The sequence below is a fragment of the Narcine bancroftii genome, chromosome 8 (assembly GCF_036971445.1).
Source record: "Narcine bancroftii isolate sNarBan1 chromosome 8, sNarBan1.hap1, whole genome shotgun sequence".
Lineage (NCBI taxonomy): Eukaryota > Metazoa > Chordata > Chondrichthyes > Torpediniformes > Narcinidae > Narcine > Narcine bancroftii.
In genome coordinates this window covers 33,853,362-33,868,760 of record NC_091476.1, presented here as the reverse complement: position 1 = coordinate 33,868,760, position 15,399 = coordinate 33,853,362, and positions in this window count along the sequence as shown.

The following is a 15,399-nucleotide window of genomic DNA, read 5'->3' as shown; positions in this document are numbered from 1 at the left end:
CTCTTCAAAAAAAAAAGAGGAGGGAAATCTCATTTGTGTTGCCTTATAATAGTTTTTAAAATTTGGAATTTGTAGACCTCCAAGTTTAATTTGCCGTTATTTTTTTTCTAAGGAAGTCGTCAACATCTTACCCTTGCAAAGAAATTCCCTTACATATTTATTTAATTCCTGAAAAAAGTGTGGTAAGAATAAAAGCAATGTTTGAAAAAGATATTGCACTCTAGGAAATATATTCATTTTAATACAATTAACTCTTCCTAATAATGTTATTGGCAATTCCATCCATTTTTTCAAATCTTCATCAATTTTCTTAAGAGGAAAATTTTAATTTACATAGATTATTTAAATTATTATCTACCCTTATTCCTAAATATTTTATTCCATTTATTGGGCATTTAAATTGGGTATCGCCTTGACAATAAGTTTAGTCACCTCTAGGAGGCACAATTTCACTTTTATTCCAATTTACTTTATAACCAGATACTATCCCATATTCTTTTAATCTTAAATATTATTTAATTTACATGGTGAGCCTTCCAGTTCTGTCAAGTAAATTAATACATCATCTGCAAATAAATTAAGCTGATCTTCCTCTGGGTTAATTTAAAACCTTTAATATGAATCAGTTCTGCTAGTGGTTCAATTGCTAAAATAAATAAAGCCTGAGATAATGGACACCCTTGCCTACTAGATCTAGTTAAATGAAAATGTGCAGTACCCACTTGTTCAACTTTAACTTTCAGTCCATTATATAAAGCTTTAATCCAATTTGAAAATATTTGTCCCAACCCAATTTTTTCAAGCACTTTAAGCAACATCCCATTCTAATCTATCAAATGCTTTTTCTTCAGCTAAAGCCACTGCAATAAGTCCCCTCTCTTTTGTGCCATATGTATTATACTCAATAATCTGGTTACATTATCTGCTGATTTTCTTTTTTTTTAAACAAATCCAGTCTGGTCCATATTTATTAACTTCAGTAAAACTTTTGCCAACCTATTCGCTAATATCTTTGCCGCTATTTTATAATCTGTATTTAATAATGAAATAGGTCTACATAATGAATGCTTTAAAGGGTCATTATCTTTTTTTTCTTATTGCAGTTATTATTGCTGTGTTAAACGATTTCGATAAGGTATATGTTTCTGTTGCCTGTCCTGTTAGCTCTCTGAAAGGGGGGATTAATAAATCTTTGAATTCTTTGGATGTTGAAGTCACATGATTGATGATTAAATGGTGCAGATGTCTGGTTCTGTACAAAGGTCACCCGATGCAAAGATGTCTGAAATTTACAGTGCTATGGAAGCCAGTCATCAACCTTGCAGTTCAATGTCTTTGAGATGGGACAACTTTCATTCAATAAGTGACAAAGTACTTGGATGAAAAGAAGTCTGATGGTTGAAGGACTGATTTAGTATAGAAATTCCAGTGCAGATATTTTGACTACTAATTTAAAAAAAAATAGACCGAGCAGTAACAGGTCCTTCCTCCCCACAAACCCTTGCCACCCAAATAACCCACAACCCCTGCACATATTGGAGGATGGGAGGAAACTGAGGGCCCAGAGAAAACCCATGCAGTCATGGGAAGAACTGAGAATTTTCTTACAGACCGCACTGGATTTGAACCTGGGTCGCAGGCACTGTAAAAGGATTGTGCTAACCGTTAAACTAACCATGCCAATATTATCATATTCATAAGAATTTGTGTTGCTATTTCCTGGCATATGGATAAATGTTTGTGAAAATGATAAAGAAGAAATTGTGTTATGCACAGCATATAACTGTAGAGGGCAATGTTAAACCATGAATGTAAGTATCAATGAACATTTTCTTAAAAATGTACTTGCTTTACATTATCTCACAGAAAACCAATAGGCTGTACTGGCAGATGTTTCTCTTTTATTAGAGAAATGAAAAACTGAACAAGTTTTACTTTAAGTTCCAAGGCCATGAATATCACTTTCTGAGCAGTTGCTTTTAGAACTGATCCTTCTATTTTCATTTAAGAATTTTCAAAAATCAGCATAAAGATGGATTGGATCAACTGAGATATATTTTATTCTGCTAATTTATCTGACAAAAAGGATGTAAAAATTGATGGATTTCAGCTTCTGCCGAATCAGATGTAAAGAAGATGTTTCCCCTGTTTGGTGATTCATGGACAAGAGGACACAGTCTTAGAATTAAAAGTACCATTTACAACAGAGATGAAGAGCAATTTCTTTAGCCAGATGGTAGTGGATTTGTGGAATTCGTTGCCACATGCAGCTATGGAGGCAAGATCATTGGGGGAATTTTAAGTGGAAATTGAAAGGTATCTAATAAGTCAGGGTATCATGGGATTTGGGGACAAGGCCAGAACTTGGAACTAGATGCGAGAACAGTTTAGGTCAGGGAGGTTTCATGGAGCAGACTCGAGGGGCCAAATGGCCTGTTTCTGTTCCTTTTTCTTGTGATCTTGTGAACCATATGTATTGAAATTATTTTATTAAGTGAGGTCATTTGTATTGTAATTTTTTAATTTACACAAACAGCATGATAACAGGTCATTTTGGTCCATGAGTCCATGCTGCCTATTTACATCCAATTAACCTACACCCCCAGTATGTTTCGAATGGTGGGAAGAAACTGGAGCCCTAGGGGAAAACCCATGCAGACACAGGAAGAACATAGAAACTCCTTACAGACAGTGTGGGATTCGAACCCAAGTCCTGATTGCTGGTGCCTAAAGGTATTGCACTATCTGCTACACCAGCCATGCTGCCCTAATTTAATGTAATAGCTGCCAGTATTTCTACATGACTATCATAGCCCACTGTGTTCTTAATAAGTCTGAATGAATGGTGAATTAACATATACATGAGAACAATGTACATACATTAGTTTTTCTTGCTGCAGCTTCACAGGTATATGAAACATAACATACAGGTAAGGAGTGGAAAAAAGGAAGAGTAGAAAATAATAAATATTCACAGTTGGTCATAAAGCAACAAGTGTGCACATTAGTGCAGAAAGAACGTTGGTGGCAGTAAAGTTCAAGACCAAAAATCTCTTATTGAACCTATAAGTGTCAAACTTCAGGCTTCTATACCTTCTACCTGAAGGTAACATCAAGAAGAGAGCATGACCAAAGGGATCAGAGTCTTCGATGATGTTAGCATCGCACATGTCTGGACTTGATAATATGTCCAGTGCGGTATTGTGGCATTCATCAATATCTTGGTCACTGATTATCAGTTTGGCTTCTCGAGCAATACTTGACTCCAGATCTAATGCCAGTTTTTGTCCAGGCCAAAGATCTTTATTATAGAAGTTGTGTAAGTTACTGGCCTTGAAAGCAAAAATTAACATTTGACCAAGTGCAAAACTGTTAAAGTTTAAGCAACATCAATGGAATTATTACATTTCAAATGGAGAATAAAATAATTGGTGAATGGGCAAAGATTTTGAAGGGCAACTCTTCTTTCCATACCTGGTTCCATCTGCCCTCCAACCCTCCCTCATTCCACATCACCTTCCTTATTTTTGCAACCTCTTATACCTCCACTTATCACCTCAATCTCCATCTTCACCTCCTCCCTCCCAGACCCATCCGTTCCTTTTATTTTTCTCTCCTTATCTGTCTCTGCCTGTCATCCAGTGGCTAAGGCCTCGCAGTTTCTTCCTCTCCCGCTCGCCCCCCACCACCCCCCCGAACAACTGGATTCCACCTATCCATCTCGCCTGCCAGCTCTGGCCTGACACCCCACTCTCACCTCTGTGCACTGACTCTGGCCTCCACACTCTCATGATGCAACATCTCAATCCGAAATGCCAACCATCCTCCTGGGTCTACAGAGGCTGTCCTCCAGCAGTTTGTTTCTTTGCTCCATATTACAGCATCTGCATTCTTGGTGTCAGTAATATGAGGTCACTTAGTTTGGTTTAAAAATAGAACAGTATTTTCTCAATGGCAATCAATAAAAATGAAAAGTTTAAATAAAGCCTTGGTAGGTCCATGTATATTCATTTTAAAAATCTCTTGCAGGAAACTCAAAATGGCAAATGAAGTTTTGGTTATGTTGCTACCTTTCACCTTGCCTTCTAAAAATGATCAATTAATTCTTAAATGTAAAGAATTAAAAGTCAAGGGAACATAGGCACTTAAAAATTTGAGGAAAAAAATACATATATGTGACCTATTTCTGTTGACACAGTCTGATCCCGCCCACAACTCTACAGAACTGGGATGTGATAAGAAATCATTCCAATGATATCCTGACTGCAGAAACAATGAAGAAAAGTTCAAACAGAAAACTGCACTTTTGTGCTGGAGGTTGGGTGGAAAAACATCTGGCAAAAAATGGTATGGTTTTATCCAGTGGTATGTGAATGGAAATTCATGCCTAATACCAAACTCCTGACGCAGATGTCCTGCCCTATCTGTGTCAAAGGCCGAGGTTACTAGTCGGACAAAGAACAAGATGCATCTTGAATGAGAGCAGTTTGATTCATTTTCCTAAAGGCACATCAAAAGCTTTCATCAAAAGAAGAATTTTGCCTTTTTGGATTAATTTGTTTTCCACATCAATCATTTTAACTCTCCAATTAGTTCTGGAAGAATTCTCACATATAAATCTCTATCTTGATGCAAAGAAACTTTGTAAAATATTCATGATAAGATGGACCATAAAATGCTCTTCAATAAATTGTTTAGGTTCATATAATCTAAAAACAAAATGAACAACAACTAATCCAAGTGAGCATCCAATCTCTGCAATGGTGGAAGGACTTCAGAGAGAGGTCGCTGCTGAACATTGGAGTCCCTTCTGAACACCATGTGGCGCCACTGAGCCCCAACTCAGGGACAGACGTGAACTTGTACTCATTAATACTCTATACTTTGACACAGTCTTCTGTGACGCCACCAATACATCAGACAATCATTGTTTGTGCAATGCTGCTAAATGAGCCAATAGTGAAAATGAAACTTTAACACAGAGTTGAGCTTCTGACTTGGGACTGTAGACATTAAAATGTCTACAGATGTTCATTATAAGATGAGAACAGGGTGTGCATTGGATTCAGAAACATAATGATCCACAGTTGGATGCATTTTATTTTCATTGGAGCAGGAATGGGGTTTGAGGTTCAAAGTCCATCCCCCTGCATTATGTATAAATGACTAGGCATGAATGAAGAGGCAACCTGACCAAACTGCACTTCCACTTGTCCAAGCTGAATGAGTTCCACAAAAAGGTTCATTGGCATTTGATAATGAGTGAATGCTTATCAATTGTCCATCATTAATCAGACCAACAATTGGAATATTTATTCAGCATGGTATCCTTTAAAATGGCCAAAGAAGCCTTTTGTTATGTAGAAAGAGAAAGTCTGAAAGATGTCCATGAACTTTTTGTGCTCTCTAACCTTACCTTGTCCTCAAATAATTATTAGTCAATGTATTTTAATTTAAAGCACGCCAAACTGGAAATACCCATATCCACCCATGTGACCAGTTTACATACCACTCTCGTCTTTAGAATGTGGGAGGAAACCGGAGCACCTGAAGGAAATCTGTGCGGAGCAGAAAATGCATTGTATGCTTTTCTCAGCCTCCCAAATATTAACTTCACTGACAGAAAAACTAGAAAGGCAATAACTATTCAAAAAACAACAATGGACATAATAAACTGTTCACACCAAATTAAGCAAATTTAAATTATTTTTTTTTTCCGCACCTAAAATACATTGAGGGAGTGCTGCTGTGATTGTAGTAAAAACACACAGTAAATGCTGGAGGAACTATTCAGTCTTGCAGCATCCAAAGGAGATAATTATTTTAATGATGTTTTGGACCTGAGGCCTCCTTCATTGCCTTTTTCAGTAATCTTTACCTCCAATGGACACTGTGAGACTGCTGAGTTTCTGCAGTATTTATTGTATATTTTTACCGAAATGAGATTTTTTTTATGATGCATTACATGCTGTATATTTCTACAGGCATCAGCCCGAGTCAATGTGCACAAATATTTCAAAGGCTTTTTACATACTTAATTCAAGGAAGATCTGCACAGCACTTGCTCAGCATGTACTTCACCCATTTGTGTTTGAAAACGATGGCAGTAATCCCCTACCATGAAGTAGTCTCCCCTTTGTTTCAGAGGGAGAGCTGATTAACCACTTATAGCCCTTTATAAAAACTGCAGCAGTTAGAGACTTGGGGCTGAGGTGAGCCAAAGTGTCCAGGTTTAGGATACACCTTCCTCAGACGAAAACAATAAAGCTGGTGCTTGATTAGGTCCCCACAATCTTGGATGGAAAAATAACAGCCGAGGTTGGAAGCATTTGGGAACATAATTTCTGTGTGTTAAGAACATGCTTGCATTAAGCTTCATGTTCTTATTATTTCTTAAATAGGAAATCAACATTATGGCATTTGCGTCATTCTCTAATTTCACACATGGAAACTAAATTAAGTACGACGAAGTGCGGAATGTCAATTGTACTTCACTAATTTAAAAAAAAATGCTTAACTCTCGTTCATTCATGGTGTTAAAAAAATCAATGTTTCACCTCTTATCACTTATTTTACCAGGCATAGTTCACCGCATGAGTGTTGACAAGTAGAACATTGCCTCCTAGCGGGATTATGTCTAATAGAGCTCATGATTTAAAAAGGTGGAAGCCTCATTTATTTCTTCCCCACTGTTATAAAATCGATTTTGCACAGAATATGTTTCCTGCAGAATCACTACGTACAGTGAAACTGCTGTGAATATTCAGCACAACCTAGTATTGCTCCAATTAAATAAATTGGAATGACAAAATACAACAAAGCAATAATGAGTTGATAAAAATGCTTTACTAATATGGATTAGTAATTAGCCACCGGATCCATGTTAGGATCACAGTGATTTGATTATTTTCATCATTCAAGCAACTAGATGTGTTGCCTTTTGATGAGACACTTATATACAGACATCTGTTAATTGCCAACATTCTTTGGCTTGGCTTCGCGGACGAAGATTTATGGAGGGGGTAAAAGTCCACATCAGCTGCAGGCTCGTTTGTGGCTGACAAGTCCGATGCGGGACAGGCAGACACGGTTGCAGCGGCTGCAGGGGAAAATTGGTTGGTTGGGGTTGGGTGTTGGGTTTTTCCTCTTTTGCCTTTTGTCAGTGAGGTGGGCTCTGCGGTCTTCTTCAAAGGAGGTTGCTGCCCGCCAAACTGTGAGGCGCCAAGATGCACGGTTTGAGGCGTTATCAGCCCACTGGCGGTGGTCAATGTGGCAGGCACCAAGAGATTTCTTTAGGCAGTCCTTGTACCTTTTCTTTGGTGCACCTCTGTCACGGTGGCCAGTGGAGAGCTCGCCATATAACACGATCTTGGGAAGGCGATGGTCCTCCATTCTGGAGACGTGACCCATCCAGCGCAGCTGGATCTTCAGCAGCGTGGACTCGATGCTGTCGACCTCTGCCATCTCGAGTACTTCGACGTTAGGGATGAAAGCGCTCCAATGGATGTTGAGGATGGAGCGGAGAAAACGCTGGTGGAAGCGTTCTAGGAGCCGTAGGTGATGCCGGTAGAGGACCCATGATTCGGAGCCGAACAGGAGTGTGGGTATGACAACGGCTCTGTATACGCTTATCTTTGTGAGGTTTTTCAGTTGGTTGTTTTTCCAGACTCTTTTGTGTAGTCTTCCAAAGGCGCTATTTGCCTTGGCGAGTCTGTTGTCTATCTCATTGTCGATCCTTGCATCTGATGAAATGGTGCAGCCGAGATAGGTAAACTGGTTGACCGTTTTGAGTTTTGTGTGCCCGATGGAGATGTGGGGGGGCTGGTAGTCATGGTGGGGAGCTGGCTGATGGAGGACCTCAGTTTTCTTCAGGCTGACTTCCAGGCCAAACATTTTGGCAGTTTCCGCAAAGCAGGACGTCAAGCGCTGAAGAGTTGGCTCTGAATGGGCAACTAAAGCGGCATCGTCTGCAAAGGGTAGTACATTTAATAAATGCTGGTTGGCTTGCACTTTTATGAAGCACATTAATTGTAAATAATTTGCAATGAGTTCATGATAGGAGTATGTTTTTGTGCATGATGTAATTGAAATTGCTGTTTGCAATCGCAACTGATGCAACAGATGAAACATGCAATTGTTTTTCATCACAGTGGAAATATTTGCATTATAAGATTGTTCATGCCTCCTTAAATTAGTTATCTTCTATCAAATGACAGCAAGATCTAAATAGCCTCCTGTCATAAGCGATTTACTGTACTGTGGAACTCTTTGTATTTAAGTGAATGGAATTTGCATTGCAGATATTTTGAATTATTTTTGCAGTTTCGTTTGTTTCCCAAAACATTATTTTTCCCTTTGTTGATTGGTTTGGCTGCCAATATAAAATTATCCAAGCTTTGGACCATTCAGATCTTCAATGATATCCTTACCTGAGGTTCAGCACCCCCCCCCCCGCTTTCTCCACAATTTCAAATTCAGAAAGCAACTTCTAAGCCATTCTAACTTTCATTAGGTTCTCCTCAAACAATATTTGATCAGTTGGAAGTCATGAATACAAGTTGAATCTTCCAAATTTCTGCTTGACAGTTATGACTGACACTAATAGGGGCTATTGTTGTGAGACTTTCCCCTCGCAGTTCAGCCCTTCAAAACTGAGGGTCAATAGGACTTTCTATTTCCTGAAATGACCAGATATAATGATTTTCTTGTCATGAGTAATTGAGCATGAAACTGTCCAATTGCACACAAGGATGTAAAGAAATTGCTAATCAGAAATGGTGTTCCTTTCATTTTCTTCATTCCATAACTCGCATAATCAGGATCTGGGAATACCTTAGAGCAACCCCTCAATGGCTCCTTGAAATGCAGCAGGTGCAGATGACACCCTGAAGACTCCTCAGTTACAGGTGAAAAATCCCTTGTGTCTTTTTTTTAATTTAGACATACAGCATAGTAACAGGCCATTTTGGCCTAGAGCCTATGCCACCCAATTACACCCAATTGACCTACAACCCCCAGCACAGTGGGAGGAAACTGAAGCCTGCAGGGAAAACTCATGCAGACATGGGGAGAATGTCCTTACAGATAGCGTGGGATTTGAACCCAATTTCCGATCACTGGCATTATTAGTGTTGAGCTAACCATGTGTGTTGACAGTCAAACATTTATTTTGCTGGTGTCTAACATTTACTGTGAAATGTTATCCTTATATCCAACTTAGTAAGCTACTCCTTTCCAGAATGAATTGCAATCAACCCCTCTATCCTGAGAAAACAATACTGTTCCAGGTATGAGACTTCATTCACAATCAGATTGTTATCTCTACAAGTTCTGAATGGATTCATCATGCTTCAACACAGACACTGTCTTAATAAGTAACAGGCTCAACTGTTTTCTCTCTGAGAAGCCTGTCAATTTCTATATCCAATTTTGGCAATCATTACTCAACCTTGGCTTCAAAATCCATGATGGAAAATCAGGATCAATGTGAATTGTGACTAAGGTGTCCAATGTGCACAGATTGTTTTTAAAATATTGTTCATGTCTCTTTGTCTATAATCTTCCAGGGCATCCCTTTCAACATGAAAAAATTGTCTACAAAGTGGGGAATTGATATTCACTCACCATCTTCCCATTGTTATATGTTGTATTCAATGGTATTTTCTCTTCCACGCACACACACACACACACACACACATACACACACACACACACACACACACACACACACACACACACACACACACACACACACACACACACACACACACACACACACACACACACGTTTATTACCCATGAAGAAACTAAGAGATGGTTGCATTCCTTCTGATGTTTTGTCAATTGATACCTACTACTATCATAGATCTAGTCAAACTTTCAACCAGCTTGCCTGCTTTGTGAGAGCAACTGGCTAACAATGGTTCTGATGTTTGCTTTCACAGAATTCTGGAGTGATTCCAGTCTTCCAAGCATGATGCGATCCAGGAATATTCATAGAGTTGTAATGTCATTGAGTAATTCAACATGGAACCAGATCCTTTAGCTCATCAAATTTGTGCTTACCAATTTTTACATGGATTCTAGCCTAATCACATTTATACTTCTGACATCCTCTTAAGATTCAGCCACTCTCCTAAACAGAAGAAACAATCTACAGAGGCCAATTACCCTCCCAATCTACACACCTTTGGGATTTTGGAGGAAACCCTCATTGTTTTGTGGGGAAAAAAAATCATACCCAATCTAAACAGGACCAGAGGTCTTAAATTACAAGTGCTGAACTACAATGTGAATGTTGTAAACAGGCAAATAATTTTAGTCAGTGTTGAATGGCATGTTTCGCGTAGAGATTATTGCAACACTATTGCAAGCCAATTACCCACCATTATTTGCTTATTAAAATGAAAAAGCAAGAAAACACTTTCATGATCCTGAAGAAAGAACTTCATTACAATCCTCAGTAATGTTATGTAACACAATAGAAATGTAACTGATGCATGCATAGGCATCTGAATTTTCTGTTACAAAATCATCCCTCATTTCAACAGGACAGCACAGTGAAAGTTTGAGGAAATCAGAATGTTGGGATGGTATCAATTTTGCTTGATTTAATGCATGATTTAGTATTCCCAATGTGATTGCATTTTTCTATTGACACCAAGAAAACATAATTAATATAAAACTTGGCTGCAATGTGCATTGATCAACCGAAATTTGAGTTTAAATCACTGTGAAATGTGCTCATTCAGAATTGGAGATCTCCTTTCAAAACAAGCAACAGTTTCATGCATTGGCCTCCAACCATTTTACTGTTACTTTCCTGAGCATTTGCTTCTGCTAGGGCCCTCTAATTTGGAACATGCCAGAAATCTGCACGGTGATGGTGAAAACTGGAAGAAAATGTTAACATGTCAGTAATGGAATCTTGATTTTTTTTTTGTTATTCTTGTCATTTCTCACAGTTTTCATGTGGTCCAGCCGTTTAAGATTCTGAAAACTTTTCTTTGAAGATTACAAGAACTATAGAACCACAGAAAACGGTTCTTTAGTCCATCTGGTCCATCCCAACCTATTATTACATATTCATACAACAGCAATAGAAATCAACCAAGACAGTGTTATATTTAAAATAATATTAATTACTACTAATATAACACTTATCCTAACTTATCTAAATTTAATCACCAATTATGCACAAATATACTGAAATGTGTGTGTGTGTGTGTGTTTGTGGAAATATCCAAACCATTACAGCTTAGGTACATTTCTGGAACTTCAGATCAAAGTTCAGCCTCAGAAATCCAGTATTGACACAAAAACTCTTAAATTGATGCAAAGAAGTGGTCACGAAGTAGGTGGGAGAAGTAGGTGAGAGAAACTGTCGTAAACTCACAAAATCTTTGTTGAGTTGCTTCCAGAGAAATGTCATTTCAGACGAATGGCAGTCAAAATACCCCTTTTCTTGGCATGGTGGAGGGGAGGGGGGCATGAAGTGATTGAATTTCACAAAGCTTCCAGAACCTTTTTGTGGGTCAGCTCAAGTGACCTTTACTTTGGCCACAGTGGGATTCAGCAAGTCCCCGTCAAAAGTGACCTACCCTTTGTCCACAGTGGGATTCAGCAAGTCCCCATCAAAAGTGACCTATCCTTTGGCCACAGTGGGATTCAGCAAGTCCCCATCAAAAGTGACCTATCCTTTGGCCACAGTGGGATTCAGCAAGTCCCTGTCAAAAGTGACCTATCCTTTGGCCACAGTGGGATTCAGCAAGTCCCCATCAAAAGTGACCTTTCCTTTGGCCACAGTGGGATTCAGCAAGTCCCTCAAAAGTGACCTATCCTTTGGCCACAGTGGGATTCAGCAAGTCCCCATCAAAAGTGACCTATCCTTTGGCCACAGTGGGATTCAGCAAGTCCCCATCAAAAGTGACCTATCCTTTGGCCACACGAAGCCACTTCAGCACAGTATTCCTCAAAGAGCTGCTGCTCCTGTGCTGCCTCCTTAAAATGGCCCCTGATCAAACACCTGTGTTCCTGGCACACTTTCTCTCTCTTCAGAAGTTACAAATTTGAGTACATGATATCCCCAGACTGTCAGCCCACAGTCCATCTGTTAAAGTGACAGTCCAACTCAAATGAAAATGAACTGGGAGCACGTAATATTATTATTCTACCTGGTCCCATTAACTTGCTCCCCAGTCCATAGCCCTGTATACCCCTCCCTTCCATATTCCAAACCCATGTCAAAATTAAGCCCACTTTCACCTCTTCAGCTGGCAGTTTATTCCTCATTCTCATCATTCTCTGCGTGAAGGACTTCCCCTGAATGTTCACTTCAAATATTTCACCTTTTATTCTTGTTTCACCTCACCTCCAAAAGGCATCTGCACCTGCTGTGATGCAGAGCAAATTAATCGTGCTTAGCATGGAAGTGAATTTTAAAGAGCCTACCATGATTATCTATTGGGCAGATGTAGAGACAAAATTCAAGATTATTTTATTGTCATGAAATAAAACAGAAAATATGATTATCACATGAAATTTCTTAAGAAAGACAAAGATTTGCTGTCAGCAAAAATTAACCAGTGTCCCTTATCACCAGAGAAAGACAAGCAAAAGAGAGTGTCCCCCCCGTTTCCCCCCCCCGCCCCCATCACTGAGTGTCCGTAGATTCGCTTTCAGCATTCCCACAGCATCCTCAGCCACACAGCCTTAAGTCCAAACCATTGGCAACCCGAGGACCAGATCCACACCTCTGACATGATCAGGAAGTCTGCAACACCCTCTTGCATCTCAGTTCTGATACCTGGTACTCCTTCAGCCAGATTGTAATGTGATCTATTTGAGAGATGCACGTCCTACCTAATTATGTGCTGAGCCTATGTGAGGCAATGATTTGATGGGGTTATCAGTGAATTGGAATTGAGTTGAAACAGATGGACCTGGGCAGTGGGCATAAGCCAGATGAGACACTAGTGCCAGAGGTCAGGAATGTGGATATTATTGCAGCTGGGAGCCTGTGATGTGGTATGGTTTGGCCTGCTGACTGGCTGAAAGGTGAGAAGGGAGGAAGTGGGCAAGGACTTACGATATACCAACACAAAGGTAATAAGGCCTTGGGAGCTGGAAGTTTCCAGTTAGAAATCCACAGCCTCATTGGACAATATGTCAGGGTACTTCAGAGGTTCTGCAACTGTGTCTATCTACCTGAGGTGAAGTGCACAGGGTTTATCTGCTGTCTGTCACGATGGAATTCATCCACCGCCCAGAGTCAAAAAACTGATCAGCAAATAACAGCCTTTGTTATGACTTTGAATTTTAAGAATTTATTTTACTTGAAACGAGGGGTGTGTTTCATTTATAAATCGGGTTCTAAGATGTAATAAACTATTTAGCCAGAAACCAAAAATGTTTTGGAAGAGATGGACAAATGCAATTAGATATATTAAACTATTTGTATTTTGGTTCAATGGGTTATTCCATTTCCATGTTGATTATACGATGCAGCCTAGCAAGGGGAATTGACAAGCAGCTGAGAGGCAAATGCTTGTAAATTGTTGAAAATGGTTATGTGCAGGGTAAAGATTCAGGGCCATTTCTTCATCGATCTAATTAATTTTGTGCGTCAAATTTCCTACCTTGCGAGTTAATGTCGTATGATGCAACCAACCAATCCAGTGTTCCAGAAATTAATTAATTTACAAAGTCTTCATATTTTACAATTTGAGAGGGAGGAAAAAAGAGCAGTTTGAAACAACGTCTGCAGAAAGGCAACTGTTTTCATCAGGACTGGACAATGTGCTTGGAAAAGTTGGACACTGGGCTACAATATTATATCTCAGGTGATACAAATGCCCTGTAAACTCATTGAACTTTGAGCATACAGTACAAGTCTGAAAATCTGAATGCCAGAAATCTGGACCACCCGAGAATCCAGACTTCTTGAAAACACTCAGCTTTTGAGTGTGTGCGTGAGTGAACGCATAAATGCCGCAGATATCACGGAAACGTAATTCTGAAAAAAAAAAATTTGTACTTTGTATTTTATGTGAAAAATGTTTTGTTGATAAACTATCAAAATTTACTTGTTTATTCCCCTTAAATTTGAATTTTAAAAGTACTGCCCTGAGAATCCAGAAAATTCAAAAATCTAGACCAACCCAATCCCTGAGCACTCCAGATTTTAGTTTTACTGTATTACCACAGAATGTATTGGGTGCTGCTAGAAAAGGCATTATGAAGAATTACAAAGTAATGTCAGTTTCCAGGAAGATTTTGTGATGGAAAACAAATCCAACATTTTATGAGGCTTTGATTTAAAATGTTTTTATCTCTTTACCTCTAAAATAACCCAGGGGAATGGTTGGTTTCATAAATTTTATATCCAGCAACAGATTAAAGATAAGATAAAGCTGATAAGTTCTTTAGACCAGCTAAAATTGAAGAATTATATCATATTTGAGCAGCTGCAGTGTAAACAAGCTTTGGGAAGGAGTGTGAATAAAACAAAATGGGGCTAACAGCTGCTGTTTGAGCACCGGGGCAAGTATGGATTGAAAGGCACTGGGGCACAGAGAGCAAGATGGATATATGAATGTAAAATCTCTTGAGAAATTCAAACTGTAGAATGAGCAATCAATCAAACTTTATTAAATTGAAGGAAGTGGGGTTATACAGTTAAAAAAGAAAATCTGCAGATGCCGAGATTGTAGTTTACACAATAATTCTGGAGAAACTCAGAGGATCATAATGCATTCTTTACGCAGCAACAATAAAGTTACATCATCAATGTTTTGAGCCAGAGCCCTTCATCAAGGTATGAGCAAAACGCAGGTGGATGTCTGTATAAAATGGTGGGTGGAGAGGAATGGGGAGGACCACAGGCTCATAGACAATAGGCCACAGGTGGATCTAGATGGTAATGCACAAGAGAAAAAAAGCTGAGAAGTGATTGGGGGAGGGGATACTCTCTGAATGGAGAGGAAAGAGGTGGGAAGCTGAAGGAAGGGAGACAGATGGATGGGGAAGAGAGGGAGACAAGGGAGTGGCCTAATGGTACCTGTGAACTCTATGCTAATACCATACGGTTGGAGAGCACTGTGGTGGTACACCACCGGCCTACTGCAGGGGGAAACCTCTGTACCTGCAGGAGTGTAAGGGGACAGGACAACATCTGGCCGGCTGTCAATCAGTCGGCCTGAATAGATCGAGCCCCACCCGGTCGGGTGTCAATCACCCTCCGGGATATAAGCCTGCACCGGCCTACCGAGGCCTCAGTCAGAGTTGCTGCAGCCTCAGCCAGCCTGGCTCTGTGGAAGTCTTTGTGGATTAAACCCTGTTGTACAGTCTTTATCTTTGTGTGCGTCTGATTCTGGTTAACAGTGCACCACAAGCACTCCT